This window comes from Fukomys damarensis, unplaced genomic scaffold (genome assembly GCF_012274545.1).
Source record: "Fukomys damarensis isolate Sample0158 unplaced genomic scaffold, DMR_v1.0_HiC HiC_scaffold_38, whole genome shotgun sequence".
In the NCBI taxonomy this organism is placed as follows: Eukaryota; Metazoa; Chordata; class Mammalia; order Rodentia; family Bathyergidae; genus Fukomys; species Fukomys damarensis.
Window position 1 is genome coordinate 29,107,562 of NW_022900950.1, and position 16,616 is coordinate 29,124,177.

The window sequence follows — 16,616 nt, forward strand, 5'->3', positions numbered from 1 at the left end:
GGGCGGGGCGGGGGCCGCGGTTGATGACACCGCTCCGCCCAGCTCGCTCGCCTCCCTGGAACCTCAGTTCTGTTTGCGCTTGGGGGCTGGGCCCACTGCACCTGCCAGGCCTAGAGACCCGGGCCTGGGTGAGCGGGTGGTGGTGTCAGAGACCCCCTCTGGCCGTGGTGCAGGTGTGCAGCGTGTGTGTATGTGTGTGTGTGTGTGTGTGTGTGTGTGTATACACGCGGGCGCGCCTAAGCTCTTGCGCTCCTGCTAGAGGCCACCAGAACAGCTGCTGTTCCCAAGCTGAAACCCCAGCCCTGCAGGGCACTGCGGGTTGGCACAGTAGAGGTATCGGCTTCCCTGTGGCGTGAGAGTTATCTTCTGCAGAGCTTTGGGAGGCAAAGGGTCCCTCAAGTGTTTTTCTCCACCTGGGGCCCGCGTCCTCGCGTGCACAGCAGCTAGCTCACTGTCAGCCATGGAGGTGTTCTGTCTCTCTCTGTCTCTGTCTCTGTCTCTGTCTCTGTCTCTCTCTCTCTCTCTGTCTGTCCTCCTCCCTCCCTCAGAAGCCTTTGTTATATTATGTAACATATTTGGAAACTGTGATCTTGTGGAGCTGAATGTTCTGTGGTGATGAACCTTGGTATGGTAGGTCACCTAGACTATTAGTTAATACAGCGCTGGAAGAGGACCTCGCTAAGAACTCGATTCTTAGCACTGCAGGATTCTTAGCATGCTCTGCAAGTGCATGGATACATCGTTGATGTAAGAGGATTTGGAGTTGGGGCTTGAAGCTAGGGTCTCTTGTCATCTTCATGTTTTTGTTTGTTTGGAGGTAATTGGCATATTAAAAATAATCAAATATTGCATTTCAGTAATTGAGTAATGTGACAGGAGCCAAGCTCATTAATTAGGTAATTTTGACCAGTGTTGGTTGAGTATGAGTCACAATGGCACCTGCACATTCATGTTGAGGACAGTCCTTTCCTGAAAGGGTCACTGAGCTCAAGGTCAACATTAGAATTTAGGAACCAAGAGGGACCCTTGGGAAGGACAGCAGAAATCTGGGGGAGAGTGCCAAGGTGCCAGCAAGGGGGGTGGCATCTTCTGTTTTTCAAGTAGAGCTAAGGGCATCTGCTGTGCTTTGAATGTGGGGCTTGTAAAGGAGGAGCTCCAGGGTGGTTCTAAGATCCCTGGTTTGAGAAATTGGAAGAATGCTTTACTCATGGGATGGGAGACTTGCAGAGGACCATGGTTTTCAGACAGCAGTACAAGGAGACTGGTTTTGACCAGGTGGTATCTGAGGTTCCCTCTCGAGAACCCCATGGAGACCTTCAGTGCAGAGCTGGGTCCATGAGCCTAGAGATCAGGGGAGTGTTCAAAGCCAGAGATCCAAATCCAAGAGTTGGGTCAGGATAGCCCCTAGGAGGGTCTGCCCTGCGCATGCCAGGGCCCTACTATTGGGAGAGCATGTTTTAATGCTCTGCAGTTGCTGTCTTTGCAACTTCTGATCAAGGAACCCACAACTTCATTTTGCATTCAGCTCTAAAAATTACATAACCGGTCCCAGCTGTCAGGGCTGTGCATCTATGTAGATGCAGCCTAGAAAAGAGGGATTTAAGGGAGTTCTAGGCATTCTAGTATTTCAAAGTTGGGGGGATTAGTGGTGACACAGAGGGCCTGAAAGATGGGCAGTGAGGACACTGGCAATCAGGGAGAGGAGTACATGGAATTCTAGCCAGTAAGACAGGAATGCTGCCCAGAGCCCAAGAAAGACAAGGCCTGGCACTAGTCCTTGATTTAGTCATATGAAGGGCATGTAACCTTGAAAGAGCTGCTGTCATGTCACTGTGTCTGACAGAAGAGATTCCAGGCTGAAGAAGAGGACAGGGACAGGCAACAATAAGTCCAGAAGACTCCTTAGGCTAAATTTTGCAGAAAAGGGAAGAGGCAGATGGAGTCATGGCTGGAGGAGGATGTGAGTTCAAGACAGCACATTTTGAGAATTATTTTACAGGCAGCAGAAGTCTGGGAACAACAGTGAGGGGTAGGTTCCCCAAAGCAGAGCAATAAAGGCCAGCAGGTTCATGAGTGTTCGAAGAGGTTTTATGAGATGCAGGACTATTTCAAGCATTTACTAATACATGGGTAGAGGGAAGGCCTAGGTAATGTGGTCTCTAGGGGGGACTCAGGGAAAACCCAGGTGAAGGGCCTGAAAATCATGTGTTCCCATAAAAATATTGAAGTCATTGTTTCCAATGAAGTTTTTTTCCCTCATTGAGTTTATTGGTACATCTTAGGCATACAGTACAGTTACATTCATTACTGGGATCTTGTACCTCTACGTGACAGGTCTTGGTTCTCATTTTTTCCCCTTGCCCCTGCCCTCCCTTCACACCCTCTTCCCCTCCCTATTTACAAATACTTTATCTCCACTTTTTTCATTTTCTCATGTTCTTCTTTTCCCTGATAAACTTTCCCCTACCCTTCCCACTTTCCCCACACCTTTAGCCCTTTTCTTCCTATTTCACATTGTCAATTATATCATTAGGATCTTATGTACTATTATAGTTTATTCATACCAGAGAAACTATTCAGTATTTGCACATGTGTGACTTATTTATTTCACTTAGGATTATATCATCAACATGTATCCATTTTCCTATGAATGAATCTGATTTCTCATTCTTTATGGTTGAGTAGTATTCCATTTTATAGAAAAACCACATCTTCTTTATCCACTTTCCACCTGATGGGCAAATGGGCTGTTTCCATTCCAATGAAGTTTTTGCACAAACTAGCAGTGCAAGGAATACAAATCACAGTCTTTTTTTTTCTTTTGAGTTTATTGGTACATTTTAGGTATACAGTACAGTTACATTCATCATTGGGATCTTGTACCTTTACATGACAGATGGTCTTGGTTCTCATTTTTTCCCCCTTGTCCCTGACCTCTCTTCACTCTCTCCTTCCCTCCCCATTTACAAAAAAATCACAGTCTTTTTTAAGATTAGGTACTGATCATGATACTATTTAGTAAGGCAATTCTTGGTTATTATTTCTCATGATTTTTGATGCCTACCCCAACCCCTTTTCAGTGGCTTCCCCATCCTCTTAAATTTTTTTAAAAAAAATTGAGACAGGATCTTGCTAAGTTACCTAGGCTGTGCTTAAGCTGAGGATTCTCCTGGCTCAGCCTTCAAGTGTGCTGGGTTTACAGGTGTTTGCCAATGTGTCCAAATAATCCTATCACAACCTTCTATTCTATCTTTGATTCTCTTATACTTTTGCCATTTCTACCTCTCCTCAAAGATTTATCTTGTGCCTCTGCGTCTCTGACAATTTACCAAATGATGAGAATCCAAAAGCTGGTAAGAGAGGTCCACCTTCTCATGTGGATCTTGCAATCTGTCCACAGTGGACCTTTCAGTCCAGTAAGAGAGACAGTGAGAATGGAGCCATTGCTTTCACAGGTATAGGTTAACCACTTTCTCTGTGCCAGGCACTGTTTGGTGTGCTGGAGTTGGAGGAGGGACAGAGTGGTGTGGTCTTGCAGAGCTCATGGTCCTGGGGTTGATCCTGAGGCATGTGGAGAGAACACTCAGTTCTCATTCAGCCTTGAATTTGCACTCCTAGGTGGAGCATGTGAACAAATAGGGATGTTAAGCAGGTGCATGTGTCCACAGGGGTACAGGGAGTGGGTGGAGGCAACAAGAAACTCCCCAGATGTTCTCCAGGGACTACGGCTTCAGATCTGTCTGGGCAAAAGTTTCCTCAAACCTAGTGTGTTTTTTATCATCTCCAGGCAGCCTAGTTCAACATCAGATCTCAATTGAACCAAACAAGGCCATTTATTCCACATTGTTACCTCTTCTTGACAGGAATTGGACACGAGTCTAAATTCTTCTGCTTTCGTTTTCTGTCTTATACAGTGGGTATTCAATAAATAAAGGTTTGACTGAACTCTGTCCTGGGTCATTTTCAGATTTGGTCTAAAGATTTAGGTTATATTTGGAAGTTGCAAAGAGGCAGCATGTGTTGGGGCTAAAACACCAGAGACAATTGAATCCAAATTTTGACACTGTCACTGCCTGCATGACATCAGAAAGATTCCTTGGTGGCTGTAGTTGTTCATGCTTATAATCCCAGCACTGAGGGAGGCTGAGGCAGAATTTGAATCCTACCTGGGCAACTCGGGAAGACCTTGCCTCAAAATTAAAAAATAAAAGGGATAGGGATGTATTTCAGTGGATAGGGATGTATTTCAGCACATCCCAGGGTTTGATCCTCAGTCCCCGCTCCAAAAGTTTTGTTTGCTTCCATTACAGATGAAAATAAAAGGTTTGCACTTGATGAGGTAGTTGTGAGTGCATAATGTGTCTAGAAGTGCATGCTGTAATTATCTGATGCATGATCAAGCTTATTTAGCCAAAATGTCATTATTCCTCATGTTGCCCATCATTATTCAATGCAGACTCCTTCACACACCTACATATTGATCCTGCATCATAGCAGAAAAGGCAAAAATGAGTTGTCATCGTCTTCCCCTCTAAATGTCATGCTGGGAACCAACTAGGTGATGACTGAACAGAGGCGGAACTGTTCTTACAGCATCATTATTCGGGCATATGTGATTGCAGAAATTAACCATCACTGCCTACTCTGATTTCAGCATGTTCATCCTCCAGTGTTTCTGAAAGTTACACCTTTCATTGACAGTAGTCTTGCCTTGTGTTTGAGGTGGCCAAGGTGCACCTCAATTGATTCCTTCAGTTCAATAATTTACTTTACTTTTACAACAGAAGCTTTGCCTCACAGAGGTGCCAGCTAGGCAAATCGATTAAATTAAAACTATAATTATTCTCTAAAAAGTTTTCAACATCAAGGGATGTGTGCACAGTGCCTCTGAGGATGGTCTCTGTCTCACTTTGTGGCTCTTTACATTTACTAAATATAACCTGTGGTCGATACCACACCGATACAAGATATTATTTACATCCCTTTAGGCCGGAAAAGTGCTCAGAGCAAATGTTAACAACCATTAAGAAAGGCCAAAAATAAAAGTGACCTCATGTCCATGTCTTGTAGTTTCTCCTTGTAATTGTCAAGGGAGATGCAAAACAGAACCTATTAAAGGCCACAAGTGCAAGGTATGGTGGCCTGTGCCTGTAATCTCAACACGCCAAGAGGCTGAGGCAGGAGGAATTCAAACTCCAGCCAAGCCTGGGTAACTTAAAAAGTTTTAAAAACTTTTTAGAGCCCTTTTGGGGACAGAGCAGGACCGAAGTGGGAGAAACGGAGCATCATGCCCACCAAAGCTTCTGAGTCTGCTTGCTCAGATGTGTCCTAAGAGTGCATGTGAGTCTGGATGGAGCCGTGTGTACCTGTAATCTCAGCTACTCCAGAGGCTGAGGCAGGAGATTCACCCAGGAGTTGAGCCCAGGAGTTGGAGGCCAGCCTGGGCAACACAGCGAGGCTTGTCTCAGAAAAAAAAAAAAAAAAAAAAACGATGTTCATTGAGCAGCTGTGCTGATGGAGTACTCACTGTGTCAACATAATACTGTGTGCACACTCGTGTGTGACCTGATCATGTGCCTGTCTCTTGCTCTGCAGCCCATCTCTTACCCTCCCCTCTGCCATTCTCTAAGAACCATAATTTGTTATCACATCATATTTCATCCTAAAAGGTGGGACCTCATCCTCATTAATTTTAACTCAGAGATTTTGCATTTGGAAACAAATTTTCTACTCTGTGGAATCTTATGCCAGTTTCATATATTTCAGAGAAGCATTTGAATTCTACTTTCCCCCTTTCTATCACTGGAGATACTGTGCTAGTCAGATGCAGCACTGAGGATCCTAGGATTACTGTAAATATTTTTAAGCACATTACTGACCCTGATTATGTGGGAAACTAGGGTAAGCAAACTATCCCATGAAGTGAGCATTTCTCTGTTTGGACATTTGGGATCTCATTAAAGACACCAGGTTCAAAGACAGTTGTTTTCTTTCGTGGTTGTGACCCCTTAATATCATGGAGCAGTGTGTTGGTATTCAAAGGACAGGACCGTGGATTGCCTGCTGATACATTCAGTTGGTGCAGCCATGGCATCAGACTTCTTAGCTATTTTTAGTTATATGATGATTATCCTTATTTAAGACTCTTCAGTTTTCTTTATCCTTAAGCAATGAAGAAACGTAACTTTGATTTTAAAACTACAGAATTTGTTTTTTTCTGTTACTGGGGATTTAACCTAAGGCCTTTGCACTGAGCTACATGCTTCATCTTTAACTCTTTTAATTTTCTTTCTTTCTTTTTTTCACTTTGAGACAGGGTCTCACTAAGTTAAGTGGGCTTGGCTGGAGCTTAAATTCCTCCTGCTTCAGCCTCTCAGAGTGCTGAAATTACAGCACAGGCCACCATACCCATTTTATAACTACAAAATTTATTGCCTTTAACTCTCCACAGCAGTAGTTACTGAATATGTTGTGAACAAATTAAGCTATCATCTTTCCTCTGGAACTTTAGGAGACCTGCTCAGCTTATTGCTAAACATTTAAGAGAGTGTGTCACTTCTATGGAGAGAATAATAAAAATAAAAATACACTTTCTGGGTATACTTCACCTTGCTTTTTCTGGATGATTGGAAATACACTTTTTTCAACTGTGTGTAACTCTTCCACTATTCGATTTTCTGCTGTTAAGCTTTGGGCAGATTTTCTAGAAGGAAGGACCCCTCCCACCAATGGGGGCAGACAACTGAGAAGAGTCCTCCTGTAAGAACAAATCAGGCTGCTGCCGAACACAAGAGATAAGGAAGATTACACGAAGCGTGGAGTCAGGGCCTTTCATAATTCTCCAGGTGGGAAACGATGCGGATTGAACAAGGATAGTACTGTATCAGTGAGAAGAGAGTGTGATTCTGGGAAACCAGAGTTTCAAGCAGCACACCATAGAAATGCAAACTAGGGAGGTGAATGATGAGGGAGGAGTTTTTCCTGACCATGGACAAATAGAAAATGATATTTGTGCTTTACTTGTCTAATATTTGTCTTTCAGAGAGCCTGGGATACTTTGTACAGAGTAAGCAGTGCTGTATAGAGCCAGAGTTGATCAAAGTTAAAGGTGACTTTCCGGGTCTGTACATCCAGTGTGCTATGAGCCACGTGTGGCTTGAGTGAGCAGTGGCAAGTCAGAACAGAGCTGTACTGTCCCTGTAAAATACACACTTGCTTCTCCAGGACTTAGTACAAAAAGGGAACTGACAGTTCATTTAGTCTAATGTTTTCTGCTTGCTACTTATTGAAGTAATTATATTTTGCATATGTCAAGTTAAATAAAATGCCTTACTAAAATAATTATCTGAAATAATTATCTGAATTTCTTTTTAGTTTTTCTACTGTGGCTACTAGAAAATCTTAAGTTGTAAAATGTGGCTTGCATTCTGCTTATGTAGAAGAAATATATTACAGATTGTCTAAGTTGTATATGTGGTTTGCATTATATTTATGTACAGCAAACATTTTTGATTGATTTTTCATGGGATTGTATACTTTGAGAAATAAAAGTATGTAAGAGTCAATACCCCCATTTTTTGGTGGGGAAACCAAAGCCTTAAAAGGGTAAGCCATAGGCACTTGCCTGATGTTCCAAGGATACAGACAAATTGTAAGAAACTAGAACCTGTATTCTTTAAACTCCTCCAGCATTCTTTTCAGGCTTATTTTGTCTTCCTCTTATCTCATATGATTACATCCCTCAGATATGATCTGTGATACTCACCTTATATTAATTTTGAAAATGCGCTAGGCCACAGTACTGTGAAATTATATTCAATTTTTTCTTTGAACCTTATCTCTAATAACTCTAGTTGTTTGAGTCTTTGACTGTTGTCTGATATCATTGGCCAATATTTGTGGAAAAGATCTTCAAATACCATGTACTCTCAGTTTATGATTGCAGCAACATTTGACTGCATGTTGCACAGTCTTAGGGAGAGTCAAGGTAACTGTTCCTGGTAAGCCACAAACCTCCTCAAGACCAGTGGGCAGCTCAGCGGCAGTTTTTTTCTTCTCGGTGTCATTAATTTGAATTAAGCTGGGTTTATTTTAGGGAATACACTTTAAAATGTCTCAATCCTCATGCATGTCTTCTCATTAATGTACTACTTTCTCAATAAGTATCAGAAAAACAGGAAGCAGGTCTACTCAGATTTTTTTCCTTATAAAGCTACCTAAGCACAGGTATTTCACTATAGTGACTGAAAATGGGCTAATACTGTATTCAAACAGCATTGGGCTGTAGGTAGACTGAGTCTCGCTAAGAAAATGAATGTAGATTTTATTACCAGGGTATAATGTTAGACTTTTATTTTTAACTGTTCAGGACTTTGAGTGTGTAAGAGTTTCTTTTAAGCTGCATTAATATGGACTGTTGTAATAAGCACAGAGATGGTAACCAAGATGCTTGTGTAATTATTAGTAGTGTGTCATCTTGTATCTATAGAGTGTGATCACTATGGTTTCTCCTACAATCAGGGAGTCTGTGTAACAAAGAGCCATGTGGTCACCTGTGATATTTTTCAGTGAAGGTCTTGGCTTTTGCACACGGAAATAGAGTATGACTGAAGGTACCCGGCATGGGCGAGCTATTCCATAGCCCTAACTACACTGTTAAGGCTTTAAGGCAGGATGACGTGCTAATAAGATATCACCTACCAAAGGACATTTTGGTTTCTTCCAGTTTAGGGAGTTATGAATAAAGTTGCTGCAAGCACTTGTGTGCAGGTTTTGGTGAGGACATGTTTTCCATTCTTCTGTGTAAATACCGATGAGTGCAATTTTCTTTTTTCTTACTTACCAGTGATTTTGGCTGAATAGATATTTTTTAATTTTAGCAGAATCCAGCTTAGCAATAGTTTCTTTCATGGAATTATGCTTTTGGTGCTTCAAGTTTCCTTTATAATATTTTTTTAAGATTTTTTTTCTTTTTTCTTTTCTTTTTTTTTTTTAGACAGGGTCTCACTATGTAGTGGAGACTGAACTGGAATTCACTTTGTAGCCCAGGCTGGTCTTGAACTCACAGAGCTCCTTCTGCCTCAGGCTCTTGAGTGCTGGGATTGCAGGAATGTGCCACCATGACTGGCTTTTTTTTTTTTTTTAGCTTTTAGAAAGTTATACAAGTATGCTTATTTTTCTACATGATACCCCAAAATATGAATGTATATACTTATTTTCTCCCGCCATAGCTAGCGTGAATTAGTATAGATATCCTTTCCTCTCCATAGTGACCTCTCAAACAAAAAGAAGACAGAAACTGTGACATGATTTTATTTCCTGCCCCTTTCCTACTCTCCTATTTTCTTCCTTGTCATTGTCACCTCAGTTGATTGTAGAAAGCAACTAAGATTCTCCCAATAGACAGATACTTGTGAATTTCTCTGCTTACCAGTGTTCAGTGTGTTTCATTCCGTTGGATGAGCAATCCTTAGGGGTTTTTCAGTAAGCCTTTGTGAGTGGGAAATGGTTTGACTCCTAAGATTGTTTTCATAATGTCTGCATTAAGCGAGAGTTTTGCTGAATATGGAACTGAGGGCTCTAAATCACTTTACTTCAGTACTTTACATATATACTTCATACCTTTCTCTTAGATTTGCTGATAAGAATCTGATTCTTGTTCCTTTGCCACTAAGCTATTTTTCATTTTGATGTTGTGAAATCCCCCATAATGGTCTAAGTATTTTTTTTACCATTAGTTTTCTGCTCTGCACTGGAGAGCCCTTTCAATCTGAGAATTGTGTCCTTCTGGAGGAGGAATTCTGAAGTCGCCCATCTTCAATCTGTCCTATCCAGAGTGCTCCTTATTCTCTGTTCAGCTTTAGAATGGGACTGCTCTCTCCACTTCTGCCTCTCCCTCAGTTTTCTTAATTTCCCCTTCATAGCATTCAGCTCCTTATACCCCATTTTGGACAGATCGCTTGGCTTTGTCTATTTGTTCAGTAATTCATTTTTTTTTCTCATTGAGTTATTTTGCACATTTTAGGTATGCAGCACAGTTACATTCATTATTGGGATCTTTTACCTTTACATGACAGGTCTTGGTTCTCATTTTTCCCCTTGTCCCTGCCCTCCCTTCACCACCTCCTCCCCTACCCATTTACAAACACTTTATTTCCATTTTTTCATTTTCTCATATTTTTTCCCTTTCCCTTATTACCTTTTTCCTACCCTTCCAATTTTCCCTACACCTTTAGCCCTTTTCTTCCTATTTCACATTGTCGATTATGTCATTAGGATCTTAGGTACCATTATAGTTTTTCACACCAGAGAAACTATTCGGTATTTACATATGTGTGACTTATTCATTTCACTTTGGAGCATATCCTCAATATGTATCAGTTTTCTATGAATGAGTCTAATTTCTCATTCTTTATGGCTGAGTAGTATTCCATTTTATAGAAAAACCACATCTTCTTTATCCAGTCTCCAACTGATGGACAAATGGGCTGTTTCCAAGTTTTAGCTATTACAAACTGTGCCACTATAAACATAGGTGTGCATATATCACTGTGATATTATTCTTTTAATTCTTTTGAAAAGATACCCAACAGAGGGATGGCTGGGTCAAATGGAACCTCTAATCCTAGTTCTTTGAGGTATCTCCATATTGACTTCCATAGTGGTTGCACCAGTCTGCATGCCCACCAACAATGGAGAAGGGTTCCTTTCTCCCCACAACCCCGCCAACATTTGTTGTTTGATTTCTTGATAGCAGCCATTCTTTGTGGGGTGAGGTAGGATCTCAGTGTTGTTTTCATCTGCATCTCTCGAATGACCAGAGATGTGGAACATTTTTTCATATATTTACTTGATGCCTTTATTTCTTTGTCTGAGAAATGTCTGTTCATTTCAGATGCCTATTTTTGAATCAGGTCCTTATATTTGGGAAGGCTGATTTTTTTGAGTTCTTCATATATTCTAGATAATAGTCCTTTGTCTGAGGAGAAGCTGGTAAATTTTTTTCTCACATTGTGGGTTGTCTCTTAGTTCTATTGATGGCTTCTTTTGCAGTGCAGAAGCTTCTTAATAAGATGATATCCCAGTTGTGGATTAAAGATCTAAATATTAAGAAAGAGTCACTAAATTTGCTGGAAGATAAACTAGGCAGAACTCTAAAAGACATTGGCATAGGAAAATACTTTATGAACAAATCTTCAGTAGCATGGGAACTAGCAGTTCTTTAGCTTTGATTTATTTATTGTTTTCTCTCAAGTTATTACCAATTCAATTTTTATTTCTACAGTTATTTTTTATTCAAAAGAGCTTTATTTGATTATTCATTTTTTTAGAAGAGATCGGGCATGCTCAGGGTGGTATGGTTGTAGACATTGATTCTTTTTTCATAACTATCTAATATTGCCTCATGCATTGATGACTTGCTCATTTCTTGGAGGTTATGAATTGGGTTTTTAAAACATTTTTCTGATTGCTTTAGCATTTGAGTGTGAATTCTGTGCTGCTTCTTCCTTTTCATAGTGTTCATGTATCTTCTAGAACTTTTTTTTTTTCTTTCTGTTAAAATTTCCAGGAAGGAGAAGCTGCAGGGAGGGTCAATACATAATGCCTTTAGTGAGTCAGGAATGGGTGGGATGTGCTACTCTGTCTTTGCCACTTTACTGTAGCTGGGACAAAATATTCATACCCACAATTTAAAGGAAGTAAGATGTATTTTTTTGAAAGGTTTAGTTTGGCTTATAGTTTCAGCTCATGGTCCGCTGGCTTTAGGCAGAAACTGCATGGTGGAAGGACCTGGCAGAGGAAACCTGTTTACCCCAAGGTAGCTAGGAAACAGAGAAAGGAGAGAAGCTGAGGATATATATCCATCCTTCTACATTACATCGCCAATAACCACCGCCAACCAGGTCCCACCTCCTAACAGCACAGTGAGCTACTAATTCATCAATGAATCAATCCTCCAGTGAATATAGGTCCTCATAATCTATCATCCTCCATTTACAGTAAGTCTCTGACTTATCAATGAGTTCTATTCCAGTAGAATGTTTGTAAATATTCATAATTCTGACAAAGGAAGTTTTGTATCCCTTGGACACAAACATACAATATAAAACAGTAAAAAACACACACACAAACAAAAATACTGTAAATAAACTTTTACTTTTATATGCATCTACCATCTTTTTACCTCCATCCAATCTCTCAGTTATTTTCACTTTTGTTTCCATAGTTATTGCTTTGAACTTCCTAGCAGTCTCTTGTACATCACCACTGCTTTTCCTGCTGCTTACAGATATCCTGGACTCTCAGTAACCACTGTACTTCTGTTCATTTTTGCACTGTACAGTGCAACACAGCAGTACAACTGTAACAATGCCCGCAGACACGTGAGCTACTTATGTGATTTGTTTGCATCTATGAATGTTCATAATGTGAGGTCTGCTCATATCTGTGAAAGTCTACAACTCGTAAATTGGGGACTTTTATACATTAGACATTTTTGGGGTTAGATCAAAATCATAACATTCTGTCCCATATGTCTCAAAGACTCATGTCCTTCTCAATATACAAAATATATTTAGTCCATTTCCAAGAGTCACAAAGTCTGAACCATTCTGGCATTGCCAAAAAATCCAAGCCCAAAGTCTCCTCTGAGATTCAAGGCAAACTCTCAGCTGTCTCTCCCTATAAAAATCAAAGAGAAAGTTAGACACTTCCAACATCCAATAGCACAGAGTAAACAAACCCATTTAAAAAGGGAGAAGTAAAGGGATAGAAAAGAATGGAAACAAAGAAAGAGCAAAACCTAGGAGGGCAAATATTAAATCTTGTAGCAAATGGGTCAGTTTGTGGTGAGATGTGAACTCAAAAGGGACCATATCAGTCTTGCAAGGAGCTCATTTTACTCTTTCATTTAGATACATGTAAATGTTAAATGAATAGTTAAGAAGGGGAAGTCAAACAAACTGTGCCATTAAAAAAATTTAGGCTATAGTTTAGCTAGAGTCAGTACTTTCTTTAGAAAAGGATATTACCCAGATGACTCCAGTTAGAATAACTTTTGAGTTTGACACTGAGACTCACTTAGGTGTCCTTAAAGTAGTTCCCTAATTCTCTCAGCTTCACTTTCCATGTAAAAAATTTGCCTGATAATACTTCCCTCCCTTAATTATTGAGAGACTTAAGATAACATATATAAAACACCTGAAACTTACTGTTACTTATCATTATAAAATTGATGATTAAAGCAACAACTATGAATATGATATTATTATTTCCAGAATAATAGACTAGGGATAGACAGTAACCTCTTCCATATTATTTTGTATGTAACTAGATTACTAACATCTCTCCATATCTTGAGCTTTATGTGGATACAATGTCTTCAGAAAGTTTAATGATTATCATTTGCCTCTTCCTGCAGGGGGCAGTGCTCTATGTGATTATGGTGAATTATTAGTTAGAGGAACCCAACTGTTACACAGAGTCCTGTTAACCAACCTCTGTGCTCTCATCCTGGTCTCCAGAATGAATATGGCAGCAGGCTGAGTTGATCCCCATTGACTTTGCACTTCAGCAAAACTATACTAAACTGTGTGATGGGTTGAACAGGAATAGAGATAGACCTCTGGAATTCACTTTTATGTTCTGCACATAATAGAGATGAAAGATAAGACCACCACATTAATGCCAGGTTCTCAAACAATTTAATGGTGTCTTTTTTTTTCTGCCTTGACTTCCCCATGGAACACATGATTGTGAGACCCTTTTCCTTCTTGGCTGATCTTGTAAATACAGGAATCAATCTCTAGTATGTTATGGGCATACATTTCCCACTCTTTAGTCTTCAGAAATAAAGATAACAGGTGTATTTTGTGCTTAGACTAGAGAAAATGCTGCTGAGGTGACTCCACCTAGAAAGCAAATGAGGATTTCTAGGGCTGAGGTGAGCAGCTGGAATGCTCAAACTGCTATGCTAGCAGGAATCAGGAAAGTGCAGGTGGGTCTGCCCGGAAGTCTAAATGAACCTATTTTCTATGTTTTAAACTTGTATTTGGTCTTATTTGTTTGTGTGCATTCATCTCTATAAACATTTGCTTTGACTATTTCAGGCCACTCTCAGGTGACTGGGTCACCTGTTTGCCTCCTGGGCTTTTGATAGCACATCCTAGTTAGTGTAGGTGTCAGGCTGAGCTCTTGGTGATGTTACCTTCCTAGATCCTGTGTGGAATTGCAGCTAGCATCACTGCTACAATGTGCATGGACACACTGCCCTGGGTTCCTCACTGCTCTCTAAAGTGAGTATCAGTAACGGACCCCTTTACCAAATTACTGTGGGCTTTATCTAGAAAAATGGAAGAATTATTTAAGTCACTGGATCATCTTTTAGAAAAAATTGGAATGATCATTTTAAGTTTCTGATAGATGCTTAAACATAAAAGTTTAAAGATTTTCTTTAATTTGTAATATATTTATACAGTAATTAAAGGTTTTTGTCTTTATTAGTTGTGTTAGGTTCCTGTTACTGTAAGCTTATAAAGATAATCAGCTTATAAAGAGAAGAAGGTTAACTTTGGCTCATTGCTTTGGAGGCTCCATTCCATAACCTGTTGGCCCCATTGCTTTGAGTCTACAGTGAGACAGCACACCAGGGTGACAGGTGTCACAATAAACCTCCTCAAAGAGAGAGAGAAAGGGTTCCACTCTCCCCTTCCAGGGTATGCCTTTGATTCAGGGAAGACCTCCCACCACATAATGCTTCCAGGCCTCTCATAGCACTACCTTGGGAACCAGACCTTTAACACATGGTCCCTATAGTTTTCCCCTTTTCAGAACATTTGTCAAATGGAATCATGTAGTATGTAATCTTTTTGTATCTATCTTATTTCCCTTACTCCATTGCTTTTAAGATTCATACATATTGTGGCATGTATAAGTAATTTAATTCCTTTAGATTGCTGAATACTATCCTTTTGTGTGGGTGTATCATGAATTGTTTATCTATTTACTCATTTCTTTAAGGTTTCTTGTTAAAACTTGGAGGATATTGAAGATTCAAACCATAGCATGGTTTTCAGATATATTTGAGGTCAAAGTTGTTTTTTGGAGTTACTATTCTATCTTTCTTATTTATTTATCAGAATTAAGAAAGGAAAGATGAAAGAGAGGGAGCAAGAAAGGAAGGAAGGGCCCTGCCTCAGTGAAAAGTTGGAAAACTGGCTGCTGGAGAACAAGTCATGGATGCTAGTGTCTGGTTCCAGAGGTCAGAAGAGCTTCTCTCTGATTAATGGCCAAACACAGGAACAGTTACATGAGCCAGCAATGAATGGGAGGGAAATTTGGTGTAAGGGCAGGTGTGCATGCAAGAGTACATAAAAGAAATGTTGTTGTACCTGTTCTAGAAAATTAATTCACCAAAAAGAAGCCTATGAAAAATCTTAATAGAAAACCAATTAAAGAGTCTCAGGCACAGGCCTGCGACACAAAAGGACCACCATTCTGAAGCTAATTAAATCAGCATAGGAAAACTATCTTTTTTCCAATCAGAGCCTAATACAGGTTAAATTTACTCTTAAAACAATGTGATGAAACAAACAACAGCTCAAAGTAGTGGCACTTAATGAAGTTTGGTAGACTATGGGAATGAAAGTAGCTATAGTTTTTACAACTTGAAAATCAGCAAGTTTGGAAATAGGATAATCTCAGCATTTTAAATGTAAGGAGAATAAAATAAAATTGTTAGGCTCTGTAATATTAAAGCAGAAATGTGATTTTGTGAAGTTTCATGAATTATGTATGCCATATTTTCTCCCTAAAATATTAAAACTCTGGACTTAGGCCAGTAATTATCAGCCAAGGAAATAGGATGGTGGGCAGAGGGTGAGGTATCAGTGAGGCATCAGTCCAGACAGTGTCTTACCTCCTGCAGGGAGGCATGTCTGGCTGGCCCAGGTGTCCTTGGAAGTCTTCAGCCTCTTCTCCTTATGTCACAGAGAAGTCAACTGGAGGGCTAAAGGGATGTGAATATATGAAAGACTGACTTTGATTAGCTGAGAGGCTTTGAGAAAAGTTGTTTTTGGTTATTAATGAAGAAATACACTTGTGATCATGTTTATTGTATCCCACTTTTCACTGAAGAAGAACCTAAAATGCCTTCACTTAATGAGATCTTACTTAAATCCACAAAGATTTATGGAATGTCTCTCATGGCTAAAGTGTGAAACATTGACATGGGTGCATAGTGTGGGAAAAGAAAGTATAATACTAGACAGTTCCTCTTTCTAAGGCATTTACCATCTGGTTGAGGAGATGAGACCTGAGCATAAGAAAAGAAAATACTGGAAAACAAATGACATCTTAAGACTATCATAGAAGATTCCAAAGGCAAAATTAATTGCTTAAAAATAGGAGGAACATGAACACATGAAGCAGAGAGAGGTCATGGTAAGCTTTGAAGAGGAAGATTTGGGTTAGGGTTTCATTTTTTCACTTTTTTTGGTTTTTTTCTTTTTATTGAGTTTATTGGTACAATCTAGGTATATAATACAGTTACATTCATCATTGGGATTCTGTACCTTTACATAATAGGTCTTCATTCTCATTTTTCCCCTTGTCCCTGC

At 39.9% G+C, this 16,616-nt stretch overlaps 1 protein-coding gene across 2 annotated transcripts in view; it reads left to right on the top strand.

Moving 5' to 3' along the window:
- The window catches only part of LOC104862098 (phospholipid-transporting ATPase IB), a 642,570-nt gene that overhangs the window by 747 nt on the left and 625,207 nt on the right, over positions 1-16,616 (top strand). Inside the window, exon 1 of one of the 2 annotated variants that reach the window (XM_010623807.3) lies at positions 290-333. The exons of the other annotated variant lie outside the window; for it this stretch is intronic. The gene's annotated coding sequence lies outside the window, so the exon portion shown is untranslated. Of the gene's footprint in view, positions 1-289; positions 334-16,616 lie in introns of those variants that run through there. 2 annotated transcript variants of the gene reach the window in all.